This window comes from Nymphalis io, chromosome 8 (genome assembly GCF_905147045.1).
Source record: "Nymphalis io chromosome 8, ilAglIoxx1.1, whole genome shotgun sequence".
NCBI classification, from domain to species: domain Eukaryota; kingdom Metazoa; phylum Arthropoda; class Insecta; order Lepidoptera; family Nymphalidae; genus Nymphalis; species Nymphalis io.
The window spans coordinates 1,134,115-1,153,359 of NC_065895.1; positions in this window are offsets into that span (position 1 = coordinate 1,134,115).

A 19,245-nucleotide genomic window follows, 5' to 3' on the forward strand; every position below is an offset into this window, starting at 1 on the left:
GTGCATTAAATACGATTCATTATCAACAAAAATGAGTTTATGTATATTTATTTGCGTGTAACGCGCCGCAGACGTCAAAACAGCGTACCGCCGCCGCTGTCATTTACCACAAAAACTAGATAAAACCGATTAAAATCGGTTCCTGCTGGTGATGGCCGCATTACATCACGATTACCTTAAATGATTACCTTAAATAGGTACAGAGTGATTTAAAATATTTCAATCAAGTATTTAGATCTCACGGTCATTAATCTCATTTTTTTCATCTAGTCCAAATATTTCAAATAAAAAAAAAAACTAAATAAATGGATGAATTAATCATAACATTTAATATAATAGATTGTCACTATGTTTGATCATCATCATCAAAAGTGCTTACAAATATCAGTTCAATCGGTGGTGTGGAAATAGCTTGATATACAATCGCTAGATTTGACCCCCACACGCTAATAGCTTAACTTAAGAAAGCTTGCAAAAAGTATGTGCAACTTAGTAAGTGTGACCTTGAAATTATAGCCTCTTAGAAGTTTGAAGACTGGCGGACTGACCAAACTGTCAATCCAATAAACTGTAAATCTTAAAATACCTTGTGACAGATTCCGGCCTCAAGATGTGCTCCTTCGCCAGTGAGAACAATGAATTGTAAAAACGAAAAAATTAACTGTTTCAAAAAGTCCAAGTCTTTGTGCCTTTAACCTTAGGATTCAGTTCTTGTCGATTCTTTTCAGTAGAATCCACATTTTGTTATAAATTGTTGCTTTCTATTTAATCCTGTAACGTGACAATTTAAAATGCTTATAAGTGCCTATTTAAACATCAATAATTAGTTTTGTTGTGTACCGGTTTTGAGAGTTAGTTGGCCAGTACAACTCACTCTCAAAACATTTTAATTCCTAAGGTTGGTTGCGCGTTCGCTATGTGGGAATGGTTAATATTTCTTACAGCGCCAATGTCTATGGATGGTGGTAATCACTTACCATTAGGCGGCCCACTAATATACTCGCTAATTATTTTATAAAAAAATATGGTTTTGATTTTGATCGATGTATATTTTGTTTGAAACTATATATTAATTTCTGATATACATAATGGAACGCGTGAATCACAATCAAAAGCTGTACCAAAACCAGCCAATATCGCTGAGTTTCATGTGTTTATAATTAATTACCACAAGGGACATAACAACTTCCCAAGGTTGGTGGCACATTGGCGATGTAAGGAATGGTTAATATTTCAATGTCTATGGACGCTGAGCACTTAACATCAGATGGCCCATTAACCCGTCCGCCTACCAATACCATAAAAAAATGTTAATACCAAGGCCCAGTGGTGGATAAACGTCATGAAACGTCATGTTTTCAGCAAGCAATATTGTAACTTATCTTATTCATAAGGGTTAGAGAAACCTTTGTGATCAGCAAAAGGATATTTGCGAATTGTAAATTTAACATTTTTAAATAATTATACCCATTTTATTCTATTAGTAACGATCACAAAAGCCTCGGAAGCGACAAAGCGTCCATTATATTATCTCGCCAATAAAATAACGAGATCTAAATTTCCCGAAATTTATTTATTTATTGCTTTTATAATACGTCCGAGTATATATCACGGGCCTGTCATACTGGCGGGCGATAATGCAAAATTTCAGGATGAAAAATCCATGGAGCCAATCTTATTATAATTTTAAATTTAGTATTTCTCTACTCTTAACAGGTGTTGTTTTATTTATTGAAATTATTTCCACTTTGTTATTCTTGTAATAAGACTATAAATATAAAACAAATCACAAGCTTTCCAAAAATTAAGCTTAAATGTTTTTTATATATTTTTAAAATAAAAGGCTATTAATGAACTATCGTGTGTTAAAAATATAACACATGATATTTATATTTATATCATATAAAAATATATGATATAAATAAATAATGTTGCAATAGTTACATCACTTATCCGTGATAGGCATGTCAAATAACTATATCAAAGTGCTGATAAGAAAGTTTGTTCGTGTAGCTTATAAGGACTATTTAAAAATAATTAATAACATCTCCACGTATTTCTCTAGTCACAAACGCCACCAGCGTCGAAGTGTGCTAGTAACGAGAGGCGTCACAATAATTTTCCTCGTATGACAATGCTTTAATGTGCGTTTGATTCATCCCATACAAATGAGGTTATCATTCGCAGCGATGTCGACTCGTTATAATGAATTTTGCTATTGTCAAGCGCGGCCGTTTTGTGGCTGTACGCTTTCGCCCATTGGCGACATATGCTTGACAACCTGATTAAAAGGTTTTTTGGATATATGTCCATTGGCCTTATCACAACACATACGGAATTTGCATTTTAAGCGCTTGTTTAAAGTGAATATAATATAATATAATATTGGTTTAATTAATTACATAAACTATTTGTATCTTTTTATTCTAACTTTTAACAAAATATTCCTTATTTGAAATGAGAAGCAAATAAAAAATAATAAAACAAAATTGAACTCTTAGTTACCTATCTTAAAAAAACAATGATAATTCGAAAACAAAATTAATTAAATGTTCGAAATTTAAAATATTCCCATAATCATTTAGCAACCCATTATCAATGCATGACAAAAACGCGCCACCGTACATCATAACGAAACGCTGACATCGCCTAAGTTATCCGACAAACTTTTCACCCGGACACCTTGAGGCCATTAAGGCCTTAATGACTGCCTGTAAATTGGCCATAACTCAGGCCAGGCCGTAAATAACTGGGACTGTGATAAGGGCACTGCTGACTTGTCTCATCCCAATGTGTCTATCTTAGTTTAGCATGTGCGGCGATTTATAGTCTGACACATTTATATCGTCAAGGGTGTACAGTTCATTTGGAGTGGGATAGTGTAATGGAATTCTTCGAGTTCGTCCGTGTAGTTCGTGTTTTGGACGTGTGTTATAGTTATGAATTTATGTTTATTGTTATTAATTTATTTATATATATTATCGGCCTGACGTATAAACGTTGCTCAGCAGCTGTTTATATAAACAATGATTTCGCTCTTTCTGTCATTAGTGATTTGAAATTATAAAGAAGGAGACACAGCATTGTTCAACTAATCACCCGCTAAACAAATTTGATAAGTAAGGCTGTATATAGTTATTTAAAATATCATGGCCTTAAAAAATAAGCTATGGTTTTAATCGATTGAAAAGAAATGACGTTGATTGGAAATAGTTTTAGTAAAAAAACTTAGATGTTTCGTAATCATCATCCTTGAATAGTGGTGTATACTTATAAATGTATAACTCGGGTAAGTTAAGTTTTAGCTAAACAGTAATTATTATTTTGTTTTTATAAATATTTTCAGTCTTCCTAATTCGTTCGAATTCGTTATCGGCTTTATAACAGTTGCATCGTCGTATTACTATAAATAAATAATTAATGAAGAATCCACCAGTATAAGTAGATACCAACGTAATTTCGGCTTGATGTTCGTAATCTAAAAAGCATACAAGAGTAAGTCAAATAGATGGACAACCAAGGAACGCCTTACTTACCAATGGTAAGTAGAGCTGTAATACTATCAAGGGAGACCATCCCTTGTGTTTGTAATTACACCGTAGATACTATAAACATTGCCAAATCTATTACCCGTAACCTGGCTAATATTTTATTCCAGCCATTTCCATATCTCGCCACACTTTTGTTCAGGAATAAAAACAAACAATTATCGCCGGGCGGGCGTCGGTGCCGCAGAATTAACAATTACTTAGACGAAATCTCCTGAACCGCCATTATCTCGTCTCGTCGTAACTCCTCGCTAACTGTTATTGCCATCATTCCCGCTTGATTTAAACAAGACGTTACGGTACAGTCGCTCCCGTCAGACTTCTCAGGCACTATAAATATGAGGATGTGGTACTTAGGACTTAGTTTATCTAGGTACTAGCGGCCTTACTTATAAACGTTTCTTAGCGACTGAATACTGAAACAAAGCTATCTTCTTCTTTCGAATGTCAAATCAATAATGACAGAAAGAGATAAATCAGTGTTTTACTAAATAAATGACTGAGACTACAAATCTGATGGGATATTAAAAAGCTAAGATGATAGAGACACGGCGTTATGATTCTATCACATTATATCATATTATGTTTCAAATAAATTGATGTTTGTTATTATAAATATATCAAAAACCTGTGTTCTCGTTTTTTAATTTAGTTTTTTAACTCGTTCGTAATCGGACAACTTTCTTTTTTTTTCATTTCTTGCAATGACAAAATTGGAATATTCTCTCGAGTTTTAATACTGATAGTGCATTTTAAAAATATTCGTCGTTCCATGTTACGCTATGAATGTCTCAATGATTTGCTATAGCTGGCGAGATAAGTGAGTTCGTTACGTTGAAATGACCAAAGAAACACCACCGCAGTTATCTTTAAGAATTATAATGGGATAATATAGTATCTTACATTGGTTTTATTTTTATTCAACCGTGAAACTACTTGGTGGTTGGCTTTATGCAAGCCCGTTTGGGTAGTTCTCATCCCAATTTACTGTTCTGTTCCGGTTGGAATGGTAACAAGCACCAGGGACATAACATCGTAATTCCCAAGGTTTTGGTGCATTATCTATGTAAGGAATGGTTAGTATTTCTTACAGTGACAATGTTCATGGGCGGTAGTGACCACTTACTATGAAAAAAACCTGTATACTTGTACTCTTACAATTCTCTTGTCATATTGATGGATGATTTATATCAGATTCGATCTCGCAATCTGTCATTTAAATCCACGTGTTCTACAATTGGCTAATCTCGGTTTGTAATATAAAATACAAGAGTTCATATAATTGACAAAATACATTTAAAACGTAACAACTTTAAACTATTACAAAATTCCGAATCGAAGGGCATTTGTCGCACGGATTAAGGAGGGATGGGGGAAGACATTTAGTCGTGACATTCGAGTATTTATTCGCATAATAATAATTCCTCAACGCGTCGACGGGGGCAGCCTTAAGAGTTATGGCCGGGGGAGGCACCTTCGAGGTGATATCCCTTGTTAAGTTATCGTGGACATTCCTTAACGCTTAATAAAATAAAAACAAAAATAAATCTGTGCAAAAATTTATAAAAATTGCCCTAAAAATGAGTGATTTAAACATCATTAATATCAAGCAAATCTTTACTTTGAAATAGTCGTAAGACACATTATATACACAGACTAAAATAACAAATTTTTCTTGTAAAATATATTTTACAAACGTGGCGATACTTACATATGCAACACATAAAAACTACTAATAATAATAAAAGCCCTTATTATTTACGGTGAAATAAATACTATTCGTTAACTTCATTGTGATTCGACAGCGATAACTTGGTTTGTTCGTCCAACAATATTAACTGGTTTTTTTTTTCATTTAAAATGAACAAAAACTTGTTAAAATAATATGACACTTTAAATCCCTAATCAGTTAGAATACTATTTATTCTAATACGAATTCTATGCAGAAAATTAAACGGAAGAATTTTGTATATAACACTTATATCCACGATATAGGCGAGAATTTTCATCTAAAACAAAACGCTATTTATTTTGAATCATTATCCTTATGAAGGATGTTTTAATTAATATTTAAATAATTCTTACTATATCTATTATTATAAAATGAGCGTATCATATCCATAAAGTCTTTCTACTCCCGTCCATCGCCTCAAGATTAAGGCATTACTGTAGAAAGCGCGTCGCGGCGATGTACCGGCCTCAATATTGTTATACCTAACATTACGTCTATGAATAAACACTTACTGGAAAGGACAAAAAATCGATCGATGCACTAAAATTCTTTCTTTAAATATAATTTTATGAATCTCTCATCACTTCCTAAGAAAATTCACTAATATAATAATCGCTAAACGTGTATTAAACAAGTGTTTGTTACATAAAACGATTTTCTGAGTTTTAATCACTTATCAGATCAGTGATCAGAATGTGATGAGATATTCGGGCAAGAAGTAGATAGTGTTTACACTACCGACTTGGAATGCACGTGAATCCGTTGGTCCTGAGTTGAATTTCCCTTCAGTCTTGTGGGATTGTCGTACCTTTGCATTATAAAGGTGAAAGTATAAAAATACACTTTATTTTTTCATATATTCTATACTTTAATAATATTATAAAAATACGTGCTGATTTAATCTTCTCTATCAAGATATATTGTGGCTAGATGTAAGCCCGTACGCGGAGGTCCTGGGTTCAATTCCCAGGTCGGTCCAGTAAAAAGTTATTGGGTTTTCTGTCAGAAAATTCTCAGTAGCAGCCCGGAGTCTTGAAGTTGGAAGTATGTACACTCCCGTGCTTCGGAAAGCACGTAAAGCCGTTGGTCCTGCGGCTGAACTATTTCCGGTCATGTCGGAGCGCCGTTCCATCGGATTAAGGAGCTAAGGATAGAGAATGCGCCAGTGTTTCCGCACACAATTGTGCACTATAACATCTCCTGCGCAGTTGGCTAATCTCATGAGATTGGACGCCGTGGCCGAAATATTATATATATAATATAGGTCTGGATATATTATTTATTATATATATAATATTGGATGGATATTATTATTATTGTGTCCATATGAAACGTTTATATTGTAATACAAATAACTCCACTGATTTACATGGCGCATACCAGTAAAGCGACATCATCAATAATCATCGTAATATTTCAATTAATTTACCAAAAACCTTATTTAACACACTCAAACCTTCCTTATGAATCGTCCGTGCAATGGTGAAAACCTTATGACAATCCATTATGTAGTTTTTGAGTTTATCGCATTCAGACAGACAAACAGACGCAGTGGGCGGTGTTTTGTAATATGTACTGATGATTTAAATAAAATTAAATGTATCCAGTTCTTATACATCATTGTAGTAAACCTACCGTGGTCCTCCAGCATTAAAACAATAGCCGTGATTACCTCATCAAACGCGCAAATATCTAAAGATTAAGCCTAAAGAATTAACGTCCTGTGACCCACTCCTCTGAAGGGTTGAGATGGCGTTTTGAAGGTATTAAAGAACACATTTTAATGCACGACAACTTAATGCTGTAATAAAAACTAATTGCTATTTAAGTCTGTGGATGTTAATAAGAATTTAATATTGTGTTACTTTTTTTTATAAATTTAAATATATTTATATCATGGTATTTATTACACTACGTTTTTTATAGTCGAAATAAAATGTGCCACCGATTAGATTTTTTTTTTGTGTATATTATTTACAATTTTCAAAATGATAAATAATCAGCCAGGAGGCGATAGTTTCATTCCCACTGTGTGTATCGTCTATGATATAGTTATTTATATAATCTATTGCAATCGAACGTTCATTAACATAATTTTTTATTTCGTAATAGTGGTAGTTGAATGCTTTGTTATTAAAACCGTATACCCCACAAAAGAGTTATGCAGTTGAATAACAGAAGTAAGTGTTTATAATTCATCTCTTGCTTGACGGTGAAGGAAAACATCGTGAGGAAACCTGCATTTCATTGAAATTCTGCCACATGTGTATTCCACCAACCCGCATTGGAGCAGCGTGCTCCTAAGCTCCAAACCTTCTCCTTAAAAGGAAGAGGAGGCCTTAGCCCAGCTGTGGGCCATTAACAGGCTGTGACTGTTTACTGTTATATATATCGTCTATTTTATAAAAACATCATACGTTAACTTATGTTACATTAAACATATGTTAAGATATTTTGAGGTGAGCAGAGAAGAAGCTGCAAGCGAAGTGGAGTTTTGTGTGCTGAGGAGACAAGAGGAGTTTTGATGATTGTCAAATTATATTTGACTTGAGATTTTTATAGCGGAGATCATTTACATTTTTCAAGTTGTATTAATATATTAAAAATATACAGCATTACTTATAAACGTCACTGAGCGGCTGTTTTGTTAAACACTAATTTCGCTCTTTCTATTATTATTGGTTTGACATTCGAAAGAAAAAGACACAACATTGTTTATCTAATCACTCGCTAAGCTCATTTAAATAAGAGAATTTCATCATAGAATCACACATACGATTTTTTTAAAAACCATGTGACTTACATAATAATATCGATTATTATAAAAAAATCCGTAAATATTATATCATTATATAACGATTGAAAAGAATTAATACTTAACATTCACCGGTTTGAAAACCTCTAGTTTCACAATGGCGGCCATAATGGAGCCCAAGTCGACTGGATATATGGGCGCGATAAAAACGTATCCATCCCGATATGCCTGCACTAAATCACCACTTAATAGTCGAGGAGCTCGTAAATATGTCAACATACGCCAATATCTTCGGATATACAGAAGATTTTTCCCTTCAACTTGCAGTCTGTCAGGCTTTGAGAACGATTTTTTTTTTCGGACAATTATCTTAATGGTGATTTGTCTGGTGTAATCTTTTTCGGATTTATTTTGTAATGTTTTTAAGAGCTATTGTTGTTTTTTTTTTGCTCAACAATAATAATTCTTTTATTTGAGAAATTAAAATACATATTTTTTTTTATTAATAAAGTTAGTTGAATTGAAAAGAGAAACTTTTTTTTTTAAGTTTTGAGTATGTAATAAATAATAACATAACTTTTGATATGTTTCATTTTTTGTACTATTAATTTATTTATGGATTATTAAATGTCTACCGTCAACCTACCAAGACTTATTTTATGCAGTTCAACACATTTATATTATATGTAATATATATTATATATTATGCTTATTTATATGTAATATAGAATATTTAAATTACTAAATGTTCATCTTTAAAATTGGATTTTTAATAAAAAATAATTTTTTAATTATTTTTTGTATTAAAAAGTAAAAACTTTTTTTATATTTACCATTTACGCAATTAAAGAAGTACCTAATTAATGAATGGGTGTTAAATACATAAGAATGTGAAAAACAAAATCTATCTACAAAATCAAACAATACGAACTAATTAAAATCAAATTAATCGTAAAAAAAGTGGAATCATGTCAAATTGAGCGTAAAATTTCGAGAAGAAAAACAATGGCGCACCGACGATAACGGCCCGCGACTTAAATTAAATCGGGGCTGTTTCGACAAACCCTTCATTCTCGAAACATACGGGAACAAATTTAATTAAAAAACGAAAATTTTTCATTTACACATTACATTTTTCATTTATAAAAAAAATATTTATATTATTTTTATAAATAATATAAAAAAATTAAATCTACAGGAACGAATTCTCGTAATTTCGATTAACTTTCTTCAATGAAAAATTCTTCGCCTTAATAGAACCCTTGCCCATTGGTGATTAAGATAGCCTTTTGAAGCACCCATATTATTTCTTAATATTTTTGACCAAAACTATATTTGTTTCAAAACGTATGAAATGCGCAAATATTTGCATTTAATAAGGTTAACAGATATATCCAAAGCTCACGCTTAAGCCCTAGAAGTATATATTAAAATAGGTTCTTGATTAGTCTTCACATTTATTTTATTTACGCCATTAAAATTATATTAACATCAAAAAAATGGTCTACGTCTTTGCAATTTACAATGTTCTTTCATGAACTATTTCATATTTAACACATATAAAAACGTTGAGTCCACATATAATTTAAGCATCCGTATGTTTTCAGCCCTAGAGGGTTAACTCTAAACTCTGGCCGAGGTATGAATATTTACGAAATCATTAATTATTTTTTAACTTTCTTCAGCTTAAGAGGATTTTCTTAGCCGGCGGAAAGAACTGAATGACTATATTTATTTTTAGTTAGCCAACTTTTCAACTTTGTCGATATATATTTTTTATATCAGATATAACTTTGAAGCAGGTTTTAATCAAGCGCTTTTGTCTGTCGTCGTATAATTTTTCATAATTAGAATACTCATAGACACATAATAATATGTAGTTTAAATGTTGTACATAAATTAAGAGTGGAATTTGTCACTTTGATCTTTACCGAGATTTTGGTTCAAATCTGACCAACCGTTTTATCAAGTACCAAATTAGTTTTCATTTATTAAACGAAGTTTTATTCAAAGCTTTTTTAATAATTTAAAAAAAAAATTGAATGTGTTGTGAGTTATAGATAAGATTTAATTTTAACAACATCTGTATAAAGCGGATCAAAAAAATAACCTCATTACCGTTTTTATTAGTTTTAATTGTTTATTATTTTATTTAATACTACCGTCGATATTAATATTTGTTTTAGGAGAACTATTGACATTTTATGGTTGATTCATAACTTCTAGTAATTTTTATTAAAATTTTATCATAATACCTAATCTTGAAGTTCATACATTTTATATCAAATGTATAAAATTCTCTCATCTCTCATTAATCTAATTACAAAAAAAAGTAAAATTATTTATAATCTGTGAGATATTTAAAAAAAGTCAAATGGATAAACTAATCCTAAAACCTAAGATTTGATTTTACAACCAGATCTGATTATTTGATTATTTTTCTATTTTTTTTTTTATAAAATAGTAATTGTCAAAAAGATACATGTACATAGAAGTATATATTATTATATATTTTTGTCCATTATATACCACAATAACTTGACTTGTTAAATAATTATTCAGTGCTAGGAAATGCATTGTATTGCAATGATACGTTTAAATATTACACTCGAATAACTTAATCAGTATACGAAACACAATCGTAACAAAACAAACGTACAAGTTCGTAGCAATTCGTAGCACCGTAGCACCGTAGCTCATAAGATGGGTCGGATCTGGTTGTAAAATTTAATTTGTCTACTTTATTATAATGAGAAAACACGACAAATTAGTAATAAGGCGAGGAGTAACGCAGCGAGTTTGATAGTACATTCAAATCTAGCGTACATTAAGTGTAATAGCAGAGGTCTGCGCCTCGAGATGACGGCGGGAGAATAGCATGGATATAACCCTTGCCACTATAAAATCATACTCTTAAATAATAAATAAAATAACGGTCACGAGTCATTTTAATTTATCGTGTTATAGAATTAATTAATCTGTATTTGATGTCATCTTAACCTGAACTTTTTATATTTTGTTAATTATTATTGTTGTTTGTATCATTAATATCTCACTAATTTGTAGATACTCTTGAAGAAAAAAAATCTTCTTTGAACCATAAAAAGTATTATTAATTGAACTCAAAAATCTTGTAAAGCAAGCTCTTTATATTTTAGTATAAAGGTGCCTCCACACCATGTCCACACGAATCTCTCGTCTCACCGCAGCACAGAAACAAATTCCTGGCTCATTTGTTTTTTATTTACCAGCGGTTGTAATCGAAAGTATAAATTGAGTTTAACTGCGCTGAAGCCGATAGCGGCTGTTCGCTCGTAATATGAATAAACTTAGCTTGTATTTAAACTGTTATGAAATATTTAACTTCAGACTCGCCTTCCCGGCTACACTCTTGGGACTCGTTTATAGATCTAATACAATATAAAAAGGAGACTAAGTTTTCAGTTTATTTTTAATTATATGATATTTATTAAAATCATCATTATTCTCTGGCCTTCATTTATTGGGGGAAGTATGGAAGACGCGTGAGGCTACTCGAAAAAGTTTTTTTTTGTGTGTGTAGGTTTCCTGTTATCAAGTATCTGGCCGAGTCATTTACGTATTCGTTTGATCTATATTATGACATATAAGTTATATTCATGCTGTTTCATTTAAATATATGAAATAAATAGAGAAATAAGATAAAAAGTACACTTAACTAAATACAATTTAACGTCATAGACTTCAAATTTGACATTAAAAAGTAGTTTCATTCAAAAAAGGATTTAATACTTTTTATATATTAAATGCAAATCTATTTGAAGCCTTTTATATATAAATATCTTTGATCTTGTATAGACAAACCCTTGTCTAAATCCTGTCCTGTGTTGAACCGAACAGCTATCAATAAAACTATCAGCAATAACCGATACGTCGTTCGCAATAAACTAGTAACGCGACGCGTATTTTAGCTTCTGCGGCAAAGCGATATCGAAGCCATGTCCGTCATGCGATATCGTAAACTAGGGTTAAACAGCTTTGCTCTCAACGCGTCAATAGTGGCGATTCAGACTGATTGGCTCAGTACAATGATGTCAAATTTTCACGATATTTCGGATTACCGCGAACGAATAATGTTGATACTTTCGTTTGATTGTTTTATCGTTTGTGATTCTTAATATATATGTATATTATTTTATATTTCAACTCATTCGTTATTATGTTATTTTAGGTCATTACCACTGTAATAAATGTTTAAATTCTGGGCTTCTGGGAAGAAGCCTTTCATGTTTAGGAAAAGATACATATCGGTTAATTCACATGTGGCAGAGTTTTATCCGACACATGTAGGTTTTCTTTACGATAATTGTCTTCAACGACAAACGTGGTTTGAACACACTATCTATAGTTAAAGTCCACGTTTTCTATTTTCTGACCCGACCGGCTTGAAGGTATTTTAAATACTTGAATTGTTTATAATATAATTTGTCAAATGCTCCTTTGCTTCTAGATTTTTTTTCTTCTGTTTTTATTTTTCAAAAAAGACTTAATAATGAATTCGTTATATGGATATTCAGGATAGAAAAAAAGTTAACAGAACGCCTCTCAGTCACTACGCAGTTCTACATAGTGAGAATCGCTTATGTTATATCTTAAAGTCTCTCCAAAAAAAAGGTCATCTCCCGGGTTTGAAGTCACGATCCTTGGTTGACAGCTATTATATCATTTTCACGAAAATGGATTTTAAAAATTACGAAATTTTCTCTCAAATATATTTTCATTCGCTAAACTATTTAAAGCGTTAATTAAGTCAAATTAAATTTAAACAGCGCAAGCTTACATATTGTTTATTCACTAATACCATACCTAACATCGCTTTATTTTAATCAGTTAATATTAGAACATGAATGTTTATTTGTCAATTACAGTGTATCCCTTAAACAATGTGGCATTCGTGCGTACATTTGAAACGTTTAATTATAATAGTAACATTAGCGATTAGCGAAATGAAATATATATATATATAATTGAGTATGTTATGTTGTTGGTCGTTAAATTAAATAAGTGAGTCGTTAAGTTTAGCTAATTACGCCGAATGGACGGACAAAATCGGATAAACATTGTTATTTATACGCTTTACGAGCGCACTGGCTTCCGACCGCTGGTTCGTGTGTTAATGCACGCATGTGTCGTTCGTTGTGTTGGAGATTATAACACACGTTCTAAATATGACGTCATATGTACAACGTTTTAATTACGTACGAATTTTTGAGCCATTCTGTAAGAATATACTCGAAACTCGCAGCTGAACACGGTCGTGAAAGGTCATATGCGATATTTTTTTATAGTGAAAGTAGGCGGAGGAGCATTTGGGCCAATTGATGGTAAGTGGACACCAAAGTCCATAGACATTGGCACTGTTAGAAATTTTAACCATTGCTTACATCGCCAATGCGCCTCCAACCTTGGGAACTAAGATGTTATGTCCCGTGTGCCTGTGATTACACTGGCTCACTCACCCTTCAAACCGGAATACAACAATACCAACTACTGCTGTTTACAGTAGAATATCTGATGAGTGGCTGGTATATACCCAGACGAGCTTGCACAAAGCCCTACAACCAGTAAAACACATGTAAGTTTAAGTGTCTATGGGCGTTGGTGACCACTTACCATTAGCTGGCCTATATGCTCGTTCGCCTTCCTATTCTATAAAAAAAAAACAATTTATTTGTACAGTTAGTACTACAATAGCATGATACACATATTGAAAATACTGAAACATTTATTCTTAAGATATTATATGTTAAGGTATTTTAAACAGTAAAAATTACAGTATAATATAGGGTATAAGGAGTAGTACGGCTTTTTAGGTGAGTTGTATGTTGTATTTACTTTAAAGTAGCGTGTATAGGAATGACTTTCGTATGTCATAATATAACTGTGACGTACCTTCCCTTTCCGTGTGTGCTGTTGACGTGTTAATCATGTGTTATGTGTATTGGAAATATATTCCACCTACCCCTCAATTGTTATCACCCATCCCTTGGGACGTGTTCTTCAATTGTTTGAATTCCGAGGTAGTGATCTCATGAAAAGTAGTGCTACCGCGGAAGAGCCCGAATCGAAAGGTAACATACACCCTTTTAACCTTTTAATACAAATCACTAAGATATCAAGAGTATAATATTATAATACTCGCAAAACCAACGGCTTCGCCAGCGTGGAATTCGGCTTATGACGAAAATTCTTTAAATATCAGCTACTTTAACGAATATATAATAAAAATAGAAAATGACAATAGGCATATGTAATGCCTATTGTCAATTTTTATTTATTAACTTATAAAGATGCAGTTATTTCGAAATCATAAACAGACTTTTCAATTTTAATTCTATTTAAAGATATTATCTATGAAATAAATTTTATATTTTTATTTCTAAATAATCAATAAATGATAACTTGTAACCCCTAACACATAAACTTACGAGAAAAACGAGATAATTTTGAAATATTAATAAAAATTTTAGTTTATAAAAAATCAGCTAAACAATGTTTACTAACATTGGCTGTGTAAGCTTAAAATATATTTATTTTATAACTTTCACCATGATTTTCCTTTGCATTGTATGTCCATTGGTATTTTGTCTTAAGATAAAGTATTATTTGATTTCCATCGTGTGTGACGCGCTTGAGTAAAGCTATTTTACATAAATCTCACACAGAATATATAAAAGTTTATATATTTAAAATCCAATAAAATTTATTAAAAGCAATGTTAATAAAAAACAAGGTTAATGAGGTTAGCATTTAAAATCCAAAATTAAAATGGCCGAAACAGTTTCAACGTATTTACGCCGAGCATTATAAACCTACCAATGTAAAGTGCACGTGTAATTATCGTAAAACGTCACATGTTTATGTATTTTTAATTCCGTCGTATATCGCGAACTGTAGCGATAAAATGGCGGACAGCACAATATGGCGTCGATTCGGAAATCGTTGGGCAGTAAAGTGGTTTTAATGTGATAGCTTTAGTGTGCTATCGAATTGGTATTTTGTGAATGCACAAGTTTTTAGTTTTTGTATTTTATCTAAATACTAAATTAGCTTAGTGGTTTTTATTTGAATATTAGTTTAAATATAGAATAAATAGATATTTCATTCATCATTTTTAAATTTTATAGATTGTTTCAAATTAATAAAAAACACTGTTAAGATACATTAGGGTTATTTTTCTTTTTCATATTATGATTTAAAAAAAACTGTCTTTATAAATCTGTCGTTACGTTTTATTTAGTTTAGTGGGTTCAAACCCGGGCAAGCACCACTGAATTTTCATGTGCTTAATTTGTAATTATAATTCATCTCCTGCTTTACGTGAAGGAAAACATCGTGAGAAAACCTGCATGTGTATAACTTCACTGAAATTCTGCCTCATGTGTATTCCATCAACCCGCATTGGAGCAGCGTGGTGGAATAAGCTTCTCCTCAAAAAGGGAGAGGAGGCCTAATTGTCCCAACAGTGGGCCAATTACAGGCTGTTACGGAAAAAAAAATTTTATATATATATACATAATATAACATCGTGCATCACCGTTTGCGAAAAACTGACTCAATGCTTATGAACTTTACTGAAAATATAAATAAAACCAATTGCTAAACTATATTTTATGACGTAACATTTTACACTTTTTAGTGAAAAGTCAAAAAAACTGACGTCATGATTCTATCATGAAACATAACTCATTGTTCGTTACTGACACCATGTCTCGCGTAGCAAAACATGTCTGACTACTGGCGGTACAAATACCAAATACATCAGAACTACCCATTATAAACCTTACAATTATCAAAATAACGTTCAATATGAACGCACTCATAAAATTGCAATACAATCGCTTGACAAATTACACATTACAAATGAGATTCCAAAATCGAACTCTATTATAAGGGCTTAAGGATTTGTATTGTGCAAATAAGAAGTGGCTATGTCGAATTCGTTGCAAAGTTTTTAATGTAGCCAACGTTGCTGATATTAAACCTTAATCCATTGTATTAAGGATGTAGTTGGGTGGATTTTTTTATTTTTGCGCGTTCAGCCGGAGCGTCACTATCTCGACGGTCGGTTGTCACTCAGGTGCTTTTTTTCAAAATCTGTCCCGCCCGGGGACGTTCGAAAGATTAACGTCCGTTTTTCGTTTTGATTGTTTACATAAGCTTAAAGAACAATTTCACAAACAAACATATAAGTTAATGATGCTTCATATTCATATATGTATGCAAATAATATATAATAATAATTGTTCTATTTTGATAACTAAAATGCTTCGAAAAGTACATTATTTATATTTACTTCAAGGATGCCTTCCTGATGTTATTGAATCCACATTGTCATCTCGACCGTCACAACGCCGAAAGTACTAGTAATGCCATCTATTGGGAAAAAGATTGTTCCAATATTTAAAACTGGACCGAAATTCTAAATCCGCGAAAGAGTGAATTTGTATAGATATTAAACTCGCTATATGAATAAAATTAAGTTCCCCATTTCAGGGGTCCGATTTAGAAGAGTTTTTATGTGGTTAACATACGGCCTAAAAACATTTTCCTTTAAGCACGATATAAATTACAGACACGTATTAAATACATAAAATATCAATTATAATTTCCAAGCTTTCTATCACTGAGCCATTTTGACTGAATATATAATATCAGATTGGTAATGTGAAAGTTTTGAATATAAATGAGTGATTCTATCTGATTGTTTTATATATTAAACAATTCGATCTGACGGTCCGTCCGTACCTGCAATAACAATGGAAGCCATATTAATGACATTATCAAAAACCCATCGTTCCGCTCGTTAGCCTCTGCAATGCGAATTAAAACTGCATCCGATTCAGCAGTAACGATAATTATCAGTAATTAGAATAAACGGGTAGAACAGGGGCGCGGGGTTATACATATATTTTTTTTATTTAGCTTAATAATTATACTGTAGAAACAAAAGGATAACGAAATAGCGAATATGGAGAGAGACTTTTTAAATTAAGTCGAATCTGTTGGCTGTATTCAAAAAAATTAGGATTAACTATGGAAATAAAAATTTTACTTGGTGGTAGGGCTTTGTACATTAGTGGTTAGGGGTTTATGTGGGTTGGTACCATCCACTCATCACTTATTGTACAGCAACAGCAATACTTAGCATTGTTGCGTTCCAGTTTTAAGAGTGAGTGAACCAGTGTAACTACAGGCACAAGAGACATTACATCTTAATTTTTTTAAAGTTCTTCCGTTCTTATATATAGTTTAGCTGTTTAGGGCCTTATGTCTTGAAGTCATAGTAATTATGGAGGCAGGTTTGTTTACTTGTAAAAGAATTGATGTCACCATCAAGGACCGGCTAGTCGAATACTATAAAAACCTTCCATGACTTCACGAAGATCAATAACATCCATTCAAAGAATTAAAAAAATGCTGCCTGGAAATAAAGCAACTAGGAAGGTTAAAAATAAACCCCCTCGAAATACTACAAAGATATACCAATGGCACGGATAACACGCCTGTGGATTTTTCTTAGCTTAAGAAAATACGGCCACATAAGACGATGATGATGATATCCTCTCGACCGATTTCCGCCACGGCGGCCAAACTCAAGATTAATTAGCCAACTGCGCAGTATACATTTTAGTGCACGAGTGTGTCTAGTGTGTGAGTCACAAACTCAGATGCACTATTTCCACACGCTCATAATCCAAAAGAACATACGCTCATAATCCGACATGACCGGAAATAGTTCAGGAGCAGGACCAATGGCTTTACGTGCTTTCCGAGGTACAGGATTGTACACATTTCTAACTTGCAGACTCCGAACTGCTACTGAGATTCTTTGACAGAAAAACCTTATTGATTGCCTTGATTGCCCGACCTGGCATTTGAACCCAGGTTCTCGGGGTCTGCGTTATATCTAACCACTAGACCCACGATGTATTCGAAAGATAATGTCCTAATGACTTGCGCATAATATCATAAGGTCCTGAAGTCACTACTTATCCTCCACGTTGCGCCTCTTTCCTGTCTTTGTTCAAAATATCTACTTAAAATTGTTTGAAAAAAATAGTCCAACTGGGTTTTTTTCACCAATTTACTAAGGTTGGGTTGGTGAGATAAAAGTATAAGGATCTGGTGGTAATCTTGGCAATCATTTTGCAAGTATATTGCTTTTTTATTGAATAAAGATTTTTACTTTCACTTTCATAAATTAGTATTTAAATTTGTCCATCCTTTTACACATTATAAGTTCAATTTGTTTAAAAAGTAATCGTAGTTATCTTAAATGTCTAATTATTTTTCTATGCATATTTAAATACTAAATTGACATGTGATGTCAGCATTATATTACGTCACGTTTACATTTAATTTAAACTGATTTTCAAATGTAACAATAGACCGTATTTCATCTACAGGTTGCTCCGAAACGCGTACAAAACTTGCTCGCAAAATCCTAGTTGTCCGGCGATTGTCAAGCTATATCGCAGCAATAAACTGCGTTGCAATACGGACGCTTGTCCACACGCGGCCGCGGCCGTAACTCGGACTCGTGCGGTTTGAGCCTCAGGAATTATATAGAGCTGTTAAAGGAATTTTATAACATTATTTATAAGAATATATACATGTTTTACAACCTATTTGTTACAATTTTGGACTATCATTACAGTACCATTAATCACATTTTTAAATCAAAAATCGTTGGACCAGGTGAGATTGATCAAATTAAATGCAACGATTATAATAATAATAATAATAATAATTTATTTATTCAAGTAACAAGACTGATATACAAAATTACAAAAAAATAAAATAAACATTACTATCTATTATCATACTACTTATATAATTTACTGGTCCAGCTGAAACTTTACAACAGCGGTTTATAAATATACAGTCTAATTTGTTAGGAATCATGTCTAGAATTTTGTTGGAGCTGGCCCGCACCCTGTGACCCAAGGATGCACACCTTTTTCGCATTAATGCGTAAAAACAGTCTATATTCGCTTCAGCAAACATCCCTGAAGCACTACAGAAGCGATGCAAGCCTCATCACCAATCTAAAGACGTTATTGTCTGGACTGGACACGAATAGCATTGTATGATTTTAATCTATAATTTTATATGTGCAATGTACATATTTTAAAAATCCATCGTTTCTGGTAGAAAAAGAACGAAGA